Genomic DNA, 19,610 nt, shown 5'->3' with positions numbered 1-19,610 from the left:
AGAGGATGTGGAGAAATAGGAACACTTTTACACTGTTGGTGGGATTGTAAACTAGTTCAACCATTATGGAAAACAGTATGGCGATTCCTCAAGGATCTAGAACTAGATGTACCATATTACCCAGCCATCCCATTACTGGTTATATACCCAAAGGATTATAAATCATGCTGCTATAAAGACACATGCACACGTATGTTTATTGCAGCACTATTCACAATAGCAAAGACTTGGAATCAACCCAAATGTCCATCAGTGACAGACTGGATTAAGAAAATATGGCACATATACACCATGGAATACTATGCAGCCATAAAAAAGGATGAGTTTTTGTCCTTTGTAGGGACATGGATGCAGCTGGAAACCATCATTCTTAGCAAACTATCACAAGAACAGAAAACCAAACACCACATGTTCTCACTCATAGGTGGGAACTGAACAATGAGATCACTTGGACTCAGGAAGGGGAACATCACACACAGGGGCCTATCATGGGGAGGGGGCAGGGGGGAGGGATTGCATTGGGAATTATACCTGATGTAAATGACGAGTTGATGGGTGCAGCACAACAACATGGCACAAGTATACATATGTAACAAACCTGCACGTTATGCACATGTACCCTACAGCTTAAAGTATAATAATAATAAATAAATTAAAAAAAGAAAAATATATGTAATTGAAAACAATATAATATTATATGAGATTCAGTTACAAGTTTTACTGACAATGCTACAGAGTTGCTTGCATTTGCTATGTTGTCTCATAGATAAAATCTGAAACACCAGTTAAATTAAAAGAACAGCTTTCGTATTTTGTAATTTGATATGTTTTGGATGATATGTAATTTGGATGTTAATTACTGTTCTCTGACTTAGAAGATGTAACTCAGAGGTTATTCCTTTCTGAGTTTAATTAATTTGTGTCTAAGTTTTTCATCAGAATATTTGGTATAATAATATATACTTTCTAGGATTTCCAGGATTCTGTTAATTATCACTTAGAATCGTGCTTTACTATGTAATAAATTCTCAGAGAAAGAGTAAAGGCAACCTGTTTTTTGCTGGCTTGTTTTTACAGTGTCTACATTTTTATATTCTTATTGTTTGTAGACCTTTTTGGTTATTTCTCAAATATATTTTCTCAGAGAAAGAATAACAGAAAATTTATTGCTCCTAATTTGCATCATCAAAACATCTACTCTTCGACATTTAATTTCAATTAACAGCAAAAAAAAAAAAACTTTTACTATTTTTATATGATCTGGAGTCTCAAAAGTACTAGGGTTGGAGCATCTATGTCAGACACATTGACATTAATTTCAGAAGCACAGCACAGAGTGAGTGGATAATATCTTTCTGATATTTCCTTTCCTCCACGGACCATGGACCTCCCCAATGATCATTCACAATCTGTGCTCTCATGGTAATTGTTATGAGTCAAGTTTACATCAGTAAAACTATAGAAAATCAGATACAGTCATAAATATAGTGGTAATTTATGTATGAAGCAGAATAAGTCATAAATATATGATTAATGACCATTCTTTAGAGATAATTATCCAAAATTTTCCACAATAATATTTACTCTCTTTCTAAATTAGTACTTTCTCACTGATATCCTACATAATATTCATAGAATGATTAAAGACTTTTCAGTAAAAAAGTGTTTAATTAAGAAACAGAAAAAAAGATGTGATGAGTACTTTCATCTCTTATATTTTTTCCTTTTCTAAGTTTATGAGTTATACATTTTGCATGTTCAGTTAGGAAATAATAATTTTTCATTGAGCAAACTCAGGAGTTTAAAAATGCTACAATTAAAAATCTTAACTTTCTATTTTTAAGAAGTATAAATTTCACCAAAATAAAACATTACATCATTGTATGTTATAAAATACTGACAATGAAACATTAAAAATATTTGTCTGCATTCAATTATTTATTAGATGTATTTCATTTATATAAAGATCACAAAACATTTAACACAAAAGAAGTATTTCATTTATATGAAGATAACAAAATATTTATCACAAACTAATAAAATATACCAAATTGTGTACAGGTTGTATCAGGAAACCTAAAAGATATATAGTTCGCTAAACAGGGGAAGTAAATCTAAGTTAGAACTTTAAGAACAAGCAGTATTTATTATAAAAATTCGGAAAACTAAAGTCCTCAAAACATAAAATATTTTAAATACATTTTTAAATTACCAGAGCTTTATAATGTATAACTTAAAATATTGAAGATATTTATAAATGCCATATTATCTATTCCATACTTTTAATTTAACAACAATAGGAACACTAAAATAAACTAGAAAATAAAATGTGCAACAGATTTTACAAAGCAATATACATATATTATTTCATTGTATTCATTTGTAATTAAATTGAATAGCGAGAGATTCTGTGTTATAATCAAGATGCTTTATGAAAAAGAATCAGTCTGAAATTTTAATTCACAGATGAAAGTAGCAATCATTTGAATTTTATGTACTTGAAGAATGGTTTTGAATATATCACTAGAAAATCCTCAAGAACTTAAAAAATATGAATATTAGGAAAACTGATATTCTAGTAACCCCCAACTGATTAGAGGATAATGTTAAACAGATGGTGATGACAGATCTGGAATTAGTTTGAATGAGTGATATTCCCCAGAGGTCAGACCTGGTTTCAGTTTTTAAAAATATCTTTTTGATGACCTGATTGAAAAAGTTTTGAGTGTGATTTTTACATTTTTTGAAATATTTTTTGATTGTGTGTGTGTTTATTAAACTAATATAATTTACAAACCTAAACTTACATAATTCAAATATATTTATAAGCATCTTTTGAAAATTATGGTAATTATTCAAGTATGTGGTAATTTAATATAGAAGAGTAAATCCCTCTCTAATGTTTGATCAGTATAGCAAATATATATATATATATATATATAAAAATATGTATAGTTAATGAGGAAACTTTAAATCCATACCTTTATCATTGGGTTTAAGTAAGTAATTTTAGTTTTTACTGAATTATGACTTTTAATTTACTTGACCAAAAATTAGGAAAAGTCTTCAGCAATATAGTGAATATTACATTTCTGTTACTCAAGGATCTGATACCCTGGAGATTCCCTAGTCGTAATGAGTTTATAAAGTCAACTAAAAGATGTTCTTTCCTTAAAAAGATTCATTTAAATTCTGTACTCTCAAATGTATGTTTTATACCTTATAACTATTTATATGACAAGTTTTGATGATATTTCTAAAGTAAGCTTAATGATTCAAAACCTACTTGCAATGAAATGTCACTAAATTTTCACAGATTTTTAAAATAACTTCTCAGTGGATAATGTCCTAAAGTTCACTAAAAAGAAAGATATTTTGCAAAATAATAATTTTGTGTTTTATTTTTCTATTCATTAGGCAAAGCAATTTTGTACTGTACATAATTTTTGTTCTTTGTCTCTGATTGAAATAAAGTAAACAGCTTTTGATAAAACTGGTTATTCGCACCTGAAATTGACAGTGTTGAAACAAATCAATAAAATTAGTATCCTGGCACAATTATGGTCTTCAAGCAAAAGTGATGACACACAAAGCAAAAATCAGATAACAAGCTTATTCCTTTGTTGTCAGATGCATTCTAATTTTTTTGAATGAGACCATGTTCCTGGTTGTGTAATGATGATATGTGAATAATAAGTAAGAAAGTGTAGCTATCTATAATAATTTTTTTACATATATATGCATATAAACCAAATTTTAAAATGTATTCAATACAGCCAGAAACAAAATGCCTTTAAACCTTGAGATTATCCTCGTGAAATGATTGCCTCTGGAAAGAAAAGTGAAGAAAGCAAACAAGCAGTACCCATTAAAACATTTTCAACTGAATTAAATTGTGTATTCCACACTCAGTAAATCTTTTATAAGTTTATGTCTTTTGGTTTCAAAACACTTTAATTTACTGTAAAAAGAAATAGGGTTTCTGTCATCAATATATGATTTGTAATGCCTTAATAAAGAGTATGATGTCTTATACCCAACTTCTGTGGATAAAAATCTAAAGTTTCATGTGCCCTTAGAATCTCAATATTGTGGTGCAGGCTGTATATTTGGGTACAAGAAACCATAAATATTACATGGATAATATTTATTGTTTTCAACACATTTTTTGAAACAAGTAAATGTGCATGTTGTGGGACAGCTTTGAAAAATGCCAATATTTCCACTATTTAATATATGTTCAACATCACTTTAATAAAGTTTGAGTACAACAGAGACCCATCTCTTTCCTCAAAGTACTGCATAATTAATGATTAATTTCCTGTGGTCAAGAAAAATACTGGTGACTTAGCACACAGGATGAACCCTAACAATTTCTCCTATGCACATTCATATTATTTTGTTTTTGCAAATTAATAGAGGTACTCATGAATGTAGTATTTAATTGCTAAATAAATGTGTTTCCTAGATAAATGCATTGGTCAATAGTGATAAGCTTAACAAAGGTATTTTTAAATAGTGAGCATTATTTTAAGTCTTTTATTTTTCTTGTTGGTTGCTTTATCATAATCTATTATTACCAGCATTGCTGAGTTAGAAATCTGATGTATATTTAAATGATTAATTCAAAGTTACTCTATATAATAATTATTGCTGAAGTCAGTAGCACTCAAATGTTGATATAGATGAATGGATTACATACCTATAGGTGAGAAATAGTTCTACATAGACTTAAATACCTTTCAATTCATGTGATCTTGATAACACAAAAGTGAATATCACTACATTAAAACTGGAAAAGCAATTTTTAAGTTCACATAAAATCTAATTCATTTTGAGAGTTTAAACCTGTGAACTCAAAAGTACCTGAGACAGGTCTCAAACAGTCTAAAAAGTTAATTTTGTCAAGGTTAGGGATGAGCCCATGACACAGTCTCAGGAGGTATTGATGACATGTTTCCAAGGTGGTTAGAGTACAGCTTGCTTGCATAGATTTTAGGGAGACATAATACATCAGTGAATACATGTAAGATGTACATGGGTTTGATCTGGAATGGTGAGACAACTCAGTGGGGCTTTCAGCTCATAGGTAGATTTAAAGATTTTCTGACTGGCAATTGGTTGAAATAGGTAAGTTATTTTGTAAAGGACGGGAATCAATAGAAAGGAATGTCTGGGTGATGATAAGGGATTGTGGGGACCAAGTTTTATCATGCAGATGAAGCCCTCAGGTAGCAGGCTTCAGAGAGGATCATTTCTAAATGTTTCTTATCAGACTTAAGGTGTGTGTTGATGTTAATGCTGGTCGACTTTTCCTGGTCAAAATTCCAAAAAGGAGGAGGTCAAAATAAAGCATATTTGACCCCTTCTTGCCATCATGGCAACTAGTTATTCAGGTTAACTTTGGAATGCCCTTGGCCAAGAGGAGGTGTTTGTTCAGATGGTTAAGGCTTAGATTTTTATTTTTAATTCACAAACACAACCAAAGACATATTGTTCATTGACATAAATTCAATCCCTGAATGAGTCTTGCTAGTTTTGTAGATTTTTAATGCATATCTGAGTGCCCATATTTATTTTTCATTAGTAAAATATTTTGATACCTGAGAAATACGCAGATTAAAACTAAACAAACATAATGTGTATTATAAAAAGTAGTCAATGTTTTCTGTATTATTACTTGTGGTGTCAAATATCAATTTCATACATGAAAATAATATTCCTCTGTTCTGGAATTATTAAAAGCTTTTTTCTATATGATTGTGTGAAATGTGCTAATTTTACCCTGTGTGTTTTATTCAGCACATTTGAGTTAAAAGAGGAAAACGGGCTTCTATCCACATTGAAGTTAGTAATTTAATTATGTAATATGTCCATGTCAAAGTCTAGAAAAGCTGAAATCACAGGACAAAAATCATTGAGTTCTATTAAAAACTTTTTGTGGAGAAATCATATGCCCTGCAACCATCAATCACTTCAGTAAAAAATACCAGGCAATCAACACACTATTCAATTTTCACCTTATACATAATGGATTTTGCCTGATTTATTTACATTTAATGTTACATAATCAATAAAACATGTGATGACTATTATTTATAATTGTATGTGTTTTCACTTCCATCTTCTTTAGTAAGTGTGAGAATAAAAGAGTATAGTCAGGTAAACAGAAAATAAGAAAATTATACTAGACACCTATGGATTAAGTTCGTAACTGAACATATTTCAATGAATGTTATATAATGAGAATGACAGGTAATAGAAGAGAATGAAGAAAGGTCATCATGGTCACTAGAAAGCAAATAACATTTTATTGGTGTTGAAATTTGAATTAATTCTTATCCATATTCTATATTAGTCACCTGATCAATTCTAAAGCTATAAAACAGAATAAATTGCATAACGCAGAATTATTTTCTTTGCAGGTGATGGTATTACTTTAAAAAGTTCTGGTTCTGCTAGCTAATGTTGATGTTGCACTATTGTTTGTAGAGATAAGAAATTATCAACTTTCCAACTAGCTAGTTGTCAGAAAAGCAGTTCATTTCAACTTCCAGGACTGGAATAAAAGTACCAAAAATGTGTTTAAAATGTGGAAACAGAAAACAGAATTATCAGTTTTTAAAAAATTGAAAGATGTATACAGACATATATGTTACAAATGTCTAAAATAAAAATATATATTCAACTAGTAAATACATACACATTATTATAATGATAGTAATAGTTATCACATACCAGCACTGTACTAAGATTTTTCCTCAAAGATTTATTGATATAACTAAACAGCAAAACACAAATATTTAAATAGCATACATATTAGCATAAGTTTACCTCCATGATACCATCAGCACAATGAAGACAATGAGCATATTCATCATTCCCAACAATTCCTTTAGGCCCCATTGTAAACCCCCTGTCCCTCCTTATTACTTCTCAACCACAAGCAAGTATTTTTTGCTTTGTGCTACTATTGTAAATCATATTATTTTCTTAACTTTATTTTTGACTAGTTCTATGTTGCTGTACAGAAACACAATGATTTTGTGTAAAGTGTAGCCTGCACTTTACTGAAATCTAAAATATTTTTAGTGAAGCCTGTAAACTTTCCTATATATAAAATCATGTCATCTGCAAACAGAAATGATTTAACTTCCTTCTTCCCCATTTAGATGCTTTTTAAAAATATATGTTTTTTTCTTACCTAATTGCTCTGGCTATGACTTCTAGTACTATGTTGAACACAAGTGGTGAAATTAGGAATCATGTTGCTGATACAGATCCTAGAAAAGCTTTCAGCTCTTCACTATGGAGTATGTTATCTGTGGGCTTGTTCTATGTGACCTTTATTTTGTAGACAAACATTCCTTTATACTTAAATTGTTTAGAGTGTTTTGTTTTGTTTTGTTTTGTTTTGTTTTGTTTTGAGACAGAGTCTCGCTCTGTCACCCAGGCTGGAGGGCAGTGGCCGGATCTCAGCTCACTGCAAGCTCCGCCTCCCGGGTTTACACCATTCTCCTGCCTCAGCCTCCCGAGTAGCTGGTACTACAGGCGCCCGCAACCTCGCCCGGCTAGTTTTTTGTATTTTTCTTAGTAGAGACGGGGTTGCACCGTGTTTTTATCATAAAAACGATGTTACATGCTGTCAATACCTTCTCTACATCTATTGAGATGTTCATTTCTTGTTCATTTTATTAAAGTGATTCATCACATTTTATATTTTCGATATTGAAACATTTTTGCATCCCATGCATAAATCCCACTTGAGCATAGTGTATGATATATTAAATTGCAATTTAGTTTGCTGTACTAGCATTTTGTTGAGAATTTTGCATCTGCATTTATCCAAGATATTTGCCTATAATTATTTTTGTAGTGTTCTCGTCTGGATTTTGTATGCTGACCTTGTAAAATTAATACTTGAGTATTTCTTCCTCCTCAATATTTTGGAAGAGTTTTACAAGCATTAACATTAATTATTTGTTAAATATTGGCTAAAAAGCACTAATGAAGTTGCCAGGTTCTGGGCTTTGATGAGACACTTTTTATTAGGGATTCAAGCTCCTTACACATTATTGGTGTACTCAAGTTTTTAATTTTTTATCAGTCTTATAAGTATGTATGTGTCTAGGAATTTATTCATATATTCTAGTTTATCCAATTATCTGGTATTTAATTGTTCATAGTATTCTGTTATCTTTTGTATTTCTGTGGTATCAATTGTACCTTCTCCTGTTTCTGATTTTATTTATCTCTTTTTCTTCCTACCTCGGTAAGGCTTGTCAATTTTGTTTATTTATTTGAAAAAACAACACAGTTTTATTTGTCTTTTCTATAATTTTTTTCAGGCCATTATTTCATTGATTTTTGCTGTGATCTTTGTTATTTCTTTTATTCTACGAATTTTGGGCTTAGTTTATCTTTATCTATTTTCATGTGCTATTTATTTGAGATATTATGTTTTTCTTCATGTAGGCATTTTCACTATAAACTTCTTTCTTAGAATTTTTTTAGATGCATTCCTTAAGTTTAGGTATGTTGTGTTTTATTTTTGTTTTAATATTTATTTATTTAACTTCCTCTTTGAACCATTAGTTGTTTAGATGTGTGTTAATTTTCATCCGTTTGTAAGTTTTCCTTAATTTATTTATTTCTAGTTTCATGCCATTTTAATAATAAAAGATACTTGATATGATTCAGTCTTAAATTTTTTAAGACTTGTTTTGTGACCCAGAATATGGTCTATTCTCCAGAATGGTCTCTGTGAGCTAGAGAGGAATGATTTCTACTGATGTTGGAAGTAATATTCTGTATATCTCTGCTAGGTCCACTTGATCAAAAGTGTAGTTCAATTCAATGTTTCTTTATTAATTTTCTGACTTGATGATCTCTCTATTATTTAAAGTGCTACATTGAAGTCTCCTACTATTGTTGTATTTCTATTTCTACTTTCAGATATGTTAATATTTGCATTACATACTTAGGTAGAATGATGTATAAATAGATATTTACAATTGTTACATCTGTTCGATAAATTAAATTCTTTATTATTCTATAATGACCCTTCTTGTCTCTTGTTACAGTTTTTTACTTAGTTTATTTTATCTGATATAAATATATTTGCCTCTGCTCTCTTTTCATTTCCATTTGCATGAAATAACTTTTTCCATCCCTTCACGTTCAATCTACATGTGGCCTTAAAGTTAAAGTGAATCTCTTGCACATACCATGTAATTAGGTTTTTTTTCAAATCCTTTCAGCCACTCTAAGTTTTTTTATTAGAAAATTTACTACATTTACATTTAAAGTATTGATTCATAAGGACATAATATTGCCATTTTGTTAATTATTTCCAGGCTGCTTTGTGGCTACTTTATTATTTTCCATCTCTATTTCTTCCTTACTTTGTAATTTGATAATTTTATATAATAAAATTAATTATTTACTATTTTTCTTTGTGTACTTAGTATATATTTTTAGTCTTGTGGTTACCATGGGGCTTACTTAAAACATTTCATAGTTATAACAGTCTATTTTAAGCTAACAACAGCTTAACTTCAATTGAAAGCAAAACATACACTTTCACTAACACTGTCAAAAATATTTAAGGTTTTTGACATCACAGTTTACTTTTTAAATTGTGAATTAATTAATAAATTATTGTAGCTATTGTTTTTAATAGTTTTCTTTTAATCTTTATAATAAATTTAAAATAATTTAAACATAATTATTATGTTAGACTGTTTTAAATTTGACTGTCTACTTCTTTTACCAATGAGTTATTTATTTTCATATATCTTCATGTTATTAATAAGTATTCTTTACTTTTTTTTCAGGTGGAAGAACGTTTAGCATTTCTTGTACGGAAGCTCTAGTGGTGATGAGTGCCCTCAGTTTTCAGTAGTTTGGGAAGGTTTTAATTTCTCCTCCAGTTCTGAAAGACAGTTTTTCTGGGTAAAATATTATTGGTTGGAAGTTTCTTTTCTTTCTTTCTTTTTCTTTTTTTTTTTTTCCAATACATTGAATGTATGTATTGGTAAAATACATATATTCTTTCTTTTTTCTTTCTTTCTTTTTTTTTTTTTTTTTTTTTACCAAGACATTGAATATATCATCCTAATCTCCTGACCTGAAAAATTTCTGCTGAGAAGTCTTCCAGATTCCCTTGTATCTGACACATCTCTTTTTCTACTTTCAAAATTCTATCTTTGTCTTTGGTTACTGAATATTTGCTTATCATATGTCTTGGTGAAGTCCTCTTCAGGTTGTAACTGTTTCCAGTTCGACCCTCACATACTTAGATGTCCATGTCTTTCACAATATTTAAAGAAATTATATTATAAAGTCGGGAGAAGGCAATGAGTCATAAAAGTAGGTGATGTTTCTATGCTACAATCAAACTTATAGAATAAAGACACCAGAAAACTGTGACAAGTTATACATATATCACATAATAACTAGAGCAACCACTATAGAATATGATACCTTCAAAATCACGATAAATAAAAAAGTAGAACCCTAAAAAATCAAGTAACAAACTTGAAAGTAGGAGAAATCAACTGAGAAATAAAAACAAAAAAAGAGAAACAGACAAATTCACAACTAGTATTAAAAATTTCAACATGTTTCAACATACCTGCCTTGAGATTTGATGAAACAACTGGAGAGAACATCAGCAAAGATACAGAAGAACTCGATAACATCAACCAATAGAATGAAATTTAAATTTTTAAAGCATTCCACCCAACAACTGCAAAATACAGATTAGTTTCAAATGTCACATAACTTATGCCTAAATATATCATACACTGGGTTATGAAACAAACCTCAATAAATTTAAAAGATTAAATTTCAGATTAAAGTATTAAAAGACATTATTGTCTACATAAAAAAACCACAAAGACTTTTCAACAAAAGTCCTAGAACTAATAATTGAATTTAGAAATGTGATACAAAACAAGATAAACATTTTAAAAATCAATTGTGTTTTTATATACCACTATGAATATCTAGACACTATTTTTTTTAAAAATATGCAATACTATTGGCAATGGCCAGAAAAATAAAGTATATACTAGGTGTAAATCTAACAAAACATGGACAGCTGTTATATGCTTAAAAATAAAAAAATGCTGGTCAAAGCACTTTTTAAAAAGAACTTAATAAATGGAAAGACATATTTTCAGGAAATTGAAGTTACTAATTTCCCCAAATTTATATACAGCATTTTTGCAATTTCTATCAAAATCACTAGCACAAATTTTTGTAAATATAAATAAGATTATTCTAATATTTATATCAAAAGACAAGAAAGCTGGAATAGGTAAAACAATTTTAAATAAGAATAAAATGGAAAATATAAATCTACCCAGTTTTAAGTTTTAATATCTAACTGTGTCAATCTGGACTTCTAGTAGTACCAGAGGGATGAAATACACACAGACACACCCAACTTATTTTTGATGAGGTTGAATAAGCAATTCAATGGGAGAGGTGTAAACTTTTCTATATATGGTGCTGAATATACTGGACATCCTCATGCAAAAAGAAAAAATGAACCTTGGCCTAAGCCTCATACCTTAAACAAACAAGAAAACTAACAAAAATTTAGTAAAAACGCATAGAAAATAATATTGGGGGGTCTATGGCTAGATAAAGAGTTCTTAGACTTGATATCAAAGATATCTTAGACTATCTATAAAATTAAAATAATAATTTGGTTATCATCAAATTTAACAAAAAATAATTTATCTGTGAATAACTCTGTTAAGAAGATGAAAAGACTAGATGTAGATTGGGAGGAATTTGCAAAGCACATGTCTGATAAAAGGATAGAATATATAAGGAACTCTCAAAACTCAGGTTTAAAAAAGTCACTCCGTTTGAAAAAATGAGCAAAAGACATAAACGGAGATTGCACTGAAGAGAATACACATATAGCAAATAAAGACATGAAAACTTCAATATCATCAGCCAACAGGGAAATGCAAATTAAACCACAATGATATCCTCATTTATCAAAATAGTTGCATTGAATTAAATTTTAAAAATATATACTGGCAGTATCAAATATTGGTGAGAAACTGGATCTCTAATATACTTCTGAAAAATGGTTTGGTGGATTTTCTAAAGAAATGAAGATTTTTGTCTGATTCATAGAAAACAGATGCAAAAATGTTTACAGCTGCTTTATTTGTTACACCAAAAACTGGAATCCAAGTAACCTTCAACTAGAAAATGTTAAATTCTTACATTTATACCATGAAATACTACTGACCAGTACAAAGGAATAAACTGTTGATATGTACAGCACACTGGATGAATCTCCAGAGAATTATACTTAGTAAAAAATCCAATCCCAAGTGATTGCATGCTATATTACTTTTGAAATGACACAACTATAGAAATGGAAAACTGATGAATGGTTAAAGAGCTGGTAGAGAAGGAGGGAAATTGTTGTGGCTTTAGGAGCGCAACATGTGAGATCTTTTCAGTGACAGAAATATTTTGTATCATATCTGTATCCGTATCTCAGGTATATATTGTAATATTGCTTTGCAAGGTGCCACCATTGGGAGGAACAGTGCAGAGTACATGAGGTCCGGCATTGTGGCTCACGTCTCTAATCCCATCACTTTGGGAGGCCAAGGTGGGTGGATCACCTGAGTTCAGGAGATTCAGAGCAGCCTGACCAACATGGTGAAACGCCTCTCTACTAAAAACACAAAAAGTAGCCCGGCATGGTGGCACACGCCTGTAATCCCAGCTACTGGCCAGGCTGAGGTGGGAGAATCACTTAAACTCAGGAGGCGGAGTTTGCAGTGAGACAAGATCGCGCGCCTGCACTCCAGCCTGGGCTACAGAGCCAGACTTGGTGACACCCCGTCTCTACCAACAACAACAAAAAAAATACAAATAAATTAGCTTGGCGTGGTGGTGGGCGCCTGTAGTCCCAGCTACTCGGGAGGCTGAGGCAGGAGAATGGCGTGAACCCTGGAGGCGGAGCGATCTCAAAAAAAAAAAAAAAAAAAAAAAAAAAAAGGTACATAAGAGAGCCATCTTTATTATTTCTTACAACAGCATGTGAATCTATAACTATCTATGAATAAAACTTTTAATTGTAAAATTAAACAGCTACATGGGTAGTCGCTGCCATATTGGGCAACACAATTCTATACTATATTATATCTTATGCATGTATCCTCCCCACTGTTTTGTGAAGAATTTAAACCTACAGACTTTCTTAAATGTATCCATTTTAAGTAAAGTATCTAACACTTGCCTATAGTATAATACATAGTCAATAGATGTTAACTCTTTGGATATTTTTCTATGTGTTTTATAGATATTTTGTTTTGTATTTTCTTTCTTTTGGCTAAATTAGACTACTGAGTTTCATGAGGTGAAATGGTGACTTTTATCACTTCATGTCTATAGTCTCAGCATAGAGGTGATATTTAATAAGTTTCACTGTATAAATCTTCAAAGCACATTAAACATCTGTGCATTGAACTTACCAGCATAGTGAATAAGATTCAATCCTATAAATTGTCCCATTAGCACAAGTCTTGAGAGCTGAACTTCTGTTCCCATGAACAAACATGCTACAGTATATCACAGTACCCAAGGGGCACAAGTGTGTGCTTGTCATTAAGGGTGAGTAGCCAAATGCTAGGATTTTGGAAAACATGGGTGAGACAGAGGAAGAGAATCTAGAGACATTATTTCCATAAGACAAATTATTTGTCAGCAAGCAGAAGCTAACAGCCACTAGGTAGGAGTTCTGGAAATAAAATAAGATTATGAACAGATACCAGTATATAGAATGAAAGAACTTTGCATTTAAAAGAGATACATATGATTCCAAGTTAGAAATTCCAGGAAGAAGCCAAATTTGGAAGTCAAAATTGAAAACTGTAAAATAGATATTTAAGATTAAGCAGGATGAAATTAATTATTAAATCATTTCAGTTTTTTTCCTTGAATATTCCGTAAATATGAATTATAGGTATTTGATGTGTATCCAGTCTCAGGTTATGACCACTCTTAAGTGAATGTTTATAATGCTCTTAAAAATCTGGTTGGGCACAGTGATTCACATCTGTAATCCCATCACTTTGGGATGCTGAGGCAAGTGGATCACCTGAGGTCAGGAGTTCGAGATCAGCCTGGCCATCATGGTGAAACCCCGTCTCTACTAAAAATAAACAAAATTAGCTGAGCATAGTAGCACTCACCTGTAATCCCAGCTACTCCAGAGGCTGAGACAGGAAAATTGCTTGAACCCAGGAGGTAGAGGTTGCAGTGAGCCGAGATTGCGCCACTGCACTCTAGCCTGGGTGACAAAACAAAACTCCATTTCAAAAAGAAATAAAAAGTCACCTAAGGTGTTAATTCAAAATGTAGATTTCTGGGATCATCATAAAATATTATTATTAAACATGTCTGGTGTGTACCTGTATGTGTATGCAGATTAACAACCCATATAATTATGATGCAAGTAACTGGACCAAATTTAGAAAGAAGCTGTGTCCTACAGCTGAGAGGAAACTAATCCTCCAGGAGTGACAAAAGTCTCTACCTGTGGAGAAGATGAGGTAATGCAGAGATGAATCTGGCATTAGTTGCCAAAAATACATTTGACAACCGATTAACACATGCCACAAAGTATATTTATTTTGAGCCCAAGACTGATGGCCCTATACTTCACATGACTATTTGAAATTAATAAAAGTAATTATCCATAGAGCATACTGGAGTTTGCCTTTCTCTGCCACCTCATTTTTCTTGTTTCTCAATAAATGCTGTTGGGAAGCAGGAGAAAATGATTTTGGGCAATAAATTGTTGAACCCTGTGGAGAGCCATTTTTAATGATAGGTCACCTTCCAACCTTAGAACGAGGAGGAACTAGGTTACTTCTCTAAAGTGTACTGATCATAACCCTTGTAGAATTAACACCAACTAGGCTAAATAAATGGACTGTGTAAATTACACAAGTGGATATGCTGTCAGTTTGCCTTGCTAACCTTCACTAAAGTGGGAGTCACTGCTCTCATTAATTCTTCATTTTCTCAAGTTAATTAACTAACGTGTGGTTCAGTGTCCTCATTTTAAAAAATGAATAATACTATATTAATATAAGGTGTTGTGATGGTTGATTACATTTTTATAAAACTCTGCAAGATTTTAGTGAGAGAAATAATGCCAAGATTAAATCATGTTAAGACTGCATTTAAACATCTTAATTATAGTTGCAAAATTTATAATTAAAATATACTCATAGCATAGGATAAACTCCAATCTATATTATTATATTACCATATTTGTGTAGACTGTATCTTCATCACATGTTTTAAATGCAGGCAAATTCTAACTGCTGCTCAAAGTTCTGCTTTAAAATTTTCTTTTTCATTATTTTAGCATACATTCATAGTCTTTGGGCATTAAAATATTTTGGAATATCGTTAAATGTCTTTGCAGGGCTATCAGATCACACCGTACGACCTCTGACCATTTGCTTTAACTAAAATTCACAACGATAGCTTATTTAAGGGTAAATGACAGTTTAACACAACAATCGCTATGATGAGAGCTTTATAGCTAGACTTGACCATTTTCCTTTATGGTCTAGAAGGACCATATTGTTTATAAGAACACCATCAGGATAGTTCTTACAACTGAAATAAAAGAATGTGTCTTGAAATATTCTTTACAAAAATGTTACAATAGGTTGATTTAGCTAACATAGTAAAACTGTTTGAAAACAACTGAAAATCAACCAGCGTAATCAACTGATGTTACCTTTGAATAAATACACAGCAATTTGTTCTTTTTTTTGGTTTGTTTGTCATATTGGTTCTAGAAAGTATGTGAAATTATGTATGCACATTTGTAGATATATAAATGTGTGTGTGATATTTATATAAAAATTTAGTAATCAAGGGCTTTGAAAAATACTTCCCTTCTATTTAATTCCTATATATTCCCAATGTGCTCTGTGAACTTTATGGCTCATTTCACTGTGACACATATGCAGAAATCCATTCCCATAGCAGAATTTTCAAGACAGTTCTGCTTAACTTACATATTCAAAAAATACTATTCAGTCTTAAAAAGGGGGAAGGTTTTGAAACAACCTGGATGGACCTAGAGGACAGTATGCTAATTATAATGTCAGGAATGAAAAACCAAATATGACATGATTTCACTAATGTGTAGATATTTAAAAAATTGAACTCATAAAAGAAGAGAAGACAATAGAGTTTACTAGAGTCCGGAAGAAGTGGGATATGGAAAAAAAGTGGATATTGATCAAAGGGTATAAAGTTTCTGTTAACTAGGAGAACTAGGCTTTAGCAATGCAATCTATTGTAATAGAGTAGTAACTAAAATAAACAGTAATGCATTGTACATGCAAAAATTGCTAAAAATAAGATTTCAAATGATTTCATTACAAAAATAGGTACTCATGTGGGGTGATAGGGGTGATGAATTTGTTAATTAGCTTGATTTAATCATTCCACATTGTAAACACATCAAAACTTCACATTGTACCCTATAATTATAGAAAATTATTTGTTCATTAAAAATAAAGGTTTTAAAATGTAATTTGAGGAGCAAGATGGCCGAATAGGAACAGCTCCAGTCTCCAACTCCCAGCAGGAGCGAAACAGAAGACCGGTGATTTCTGCATTTTCAACTGAGGTACTGGGTTCATCTCACTAGGGAGTGCTGGATAATCGGTGCTGGTCAGCTGCTGCAGCCCGACCAGGGAGAGCTGAAGCAGGGTGAGGCATCGCCTCACCTGGGAAGCGCAAGGGGAAAGGGAATACCTTTTCCTAGCCAGGGGAATTGAGACACACAACACCTGGAAAATTGGGTAACTTCCACCCCAATACTGTGCTTTAAGCAAACAGGCACACCAGGAGATTATATCCCACACCTGGCCGGAAGGGTCCCATGCCCAGAGAGCCTCCCTCATTGCTAGCACAGCAGTCTGCGATCTAACCGCAAGGCAGCAGTGAGGCTTGGGGAGGGGCGACCGCCATTGCTGAGGCTTAAGTAGGTAAAGAAAGCCGCTGGGAAGCTCAAACTGGGTGGAGCTCACAGCAGCTCAAGGAAACCTGCCTATCTCTGTAGACTCCACCTCTGGGGACAGGGCACAGCTAAACAACAACAAAAGCAGCAGAAACCTCTGCAGACGCAAATGAATCTGTCTGACAGCTTTGAAGAGAGCAGTGGATCTCCAAACATGGAGGTTGAGATCTGAGAAGGGACAGACTGCCTGCTCAAGTGGGTCCCTGACCCCTGAGTAGCCTAAGTGGGAGACATCCCCCACTAGGGGCAGTCTGACACCCCACACCTCACAGGGTGGAGTACATCCCTGAGAGGAAGCTTCCAAAGCAAGAATCAGACAGGTACACTCGCTGTTCAGCAATATTCTATCTTCTGCAGCCTCTGCTGCTGACACCCAGGCAAACAAGGTCTGGAGTGGACCTCAAGCAATCTCCAAGAGACCTACAGCTGAGGGTCCTGACTGTTAGAAGGAAAACTATCAAACAGGAAGGACACCTACACCAAAATCCCATCAGTATGTCACCATCATCATCAAAGACCAGAGGCAGATAAAACCACAAAGATGAGGAAAAAGCAGGATAGAAAAGCTGGAAATTCAAAAAATAAGAGCGCAACTCCCCCAGCAAAAGAGCGCAGCTCATCGCCAGCAAAGGATGAAAGCTTGACGGAGAATGACTTTGACGAGATGAGAGAAGAAGCTTTCAGTACATCAAACTTCTCAGAGCTAAAGGAGGGTTTACGTACCGAGAGCAAAGAAACTAAATATCTTGAAAAAAAACTGGAAGAGTTGATGGCTAGAGTAATTAATGCAGAGAAGGTCATAAACAAAATGAAAGAGAGGAAAACCATGAAACGAGAAATACGTGACAAATGCACAAGCTTCAGTAACCGACTCGATCAACTGGGAGAAAGAGTATCAGCGATTGAGGATCAAATGAAGGAAATGAAGTGAGAAGAGAAACCAAAAGAAAAAAGAAGAAAAAGAAATGAACAAAGCCTGCAAGAAGTATGGGATTATGTAAAAAGACCAAATCTACGTCTGATTGGGGTGCCTGAAAGTGAGGGGGAAGATGGAACCAAGTTGGAAAACACTCTTCAGGATATCATCCAGGAGAACTTCCCCAACCTAGTAGGGCAGGCCAACATTCAAATCCAGGAAATACAGAGAACGCCACAAAATACTCCTCAAGAAGAGCAACTCCAAGACACATAATTGCCAGATTCACCAAAGTTGAAATGAAGGAAAAAATGTTAAGGGCAGCCAGAGAGAAAGGTCGGGTTACCCACAAAGGGAAACCCATCAGACTAACAGCAGATCTCTCCGCAGAAACTCTCCAAGCCAGAAGAGAGTGGGGGCCAATATTCAACATTCTTAAAGAAAAGAATTTTCAACCCAGAATTTCATATCCAGCCAAACTAAATTTCATAAGTGAAGGAGAAATAAAATCCTTTACAGATAAGCAAATGCTTAGAGATTCTGTCATCACCAGGCCTGCCTTACAAGAGACCCTGAAGGAAGCACTAAACATGGAAAGGAACAACCGGTACCAGCCATTGCAAAATCATGCCAAAATGTAAAGACCATCGAGGCTAGGAAGAAACTGCATCAACTAACGAGCAAATAACCAGTTAATATCATAATGGCAGGATCAAGTTCACACATAACAATCTTAACCTTAAATGTAAATGGACTAAATGCTCCAATTAAAAGACACAGACTGGCAAACTGGATAAAGAGTCAAGACCCATCAATCTGCTGTATTCAGGAGACCCATCTCAAACGCAGAGACATACATAGGCTCAAAATAAAGGGATGGAGGAAGATTTACCAAGCAAATGGAGAACAAAAGAAAGCAGGGGTTGCAATACTAGTCTCTGATAAAACAGACTTTACACCATCAAAGATCAAAAGAGACAAAGAAGGCCATTACATAATGGTAAAGGGATCAATTCAACAGGAAGAGGTAACTATCCTAAATATATATGCACCCAATACAGGAGCACCCAGATTCATAAAGCAAGTCCTTAGAGACTTACAAAGAGACTTAGACTCTCATACAATAATAATGGGAGACTTCAACACTCCACTGTCAACATATGCAAATCAATAAACGTAAGCCAGCATATAAACAGAGCCAAAGACAAAATCCACATGATTATCTAAATAGATGCAGAAAAGGCTTTTGATAAACTTCAACAGCCCTTCATGCTAAAAGCTCTCAATAAATTCGGTATTGATGGAACGTACCTCAAAATAATAAGAGCTATTTATGACAAACCCACAGCCAATATCATACTGAATGGGCAAAAACTGGAAATATTCCCTTGGAAAACTGGCACAAAACAGGGATGCCCTGTCTCACCACTCCTATTCAACATAGTGTTGGAAGTTCCGGCTAGGGCAATCAGGCAAGAGAAAGAAATCAAGGGTATTCAGTTAGGAAAAGAAGAAGTCAAATTGTACCTGTTTGCAGATGACAAGATTGTATATTTAGAAAACCCCATTGTCTCAGCCCAAAATCTCCTTAAGCTG

Source organism: Macaca thibetana, chromosome 17 (genome assembly GCF_024542745.1).
Source record: "Macaca thibetana thibetana isolate TM-01 chromosome 17, ASM2454274v1, whole genome shotgun sequence".
In the NCBI taxonomy this organism is placed as follows: domain Eukaryota; kingdom Metazoa; phylum Chordata; class Mammalia; order Primates; family Cercopithecidae; genus Macaca; species Macaca thibetana.
The sequence above is the reverse complement of the archived record's forward strand: the minus strand, read 5'-3'. Positions refer to the sequence as shown.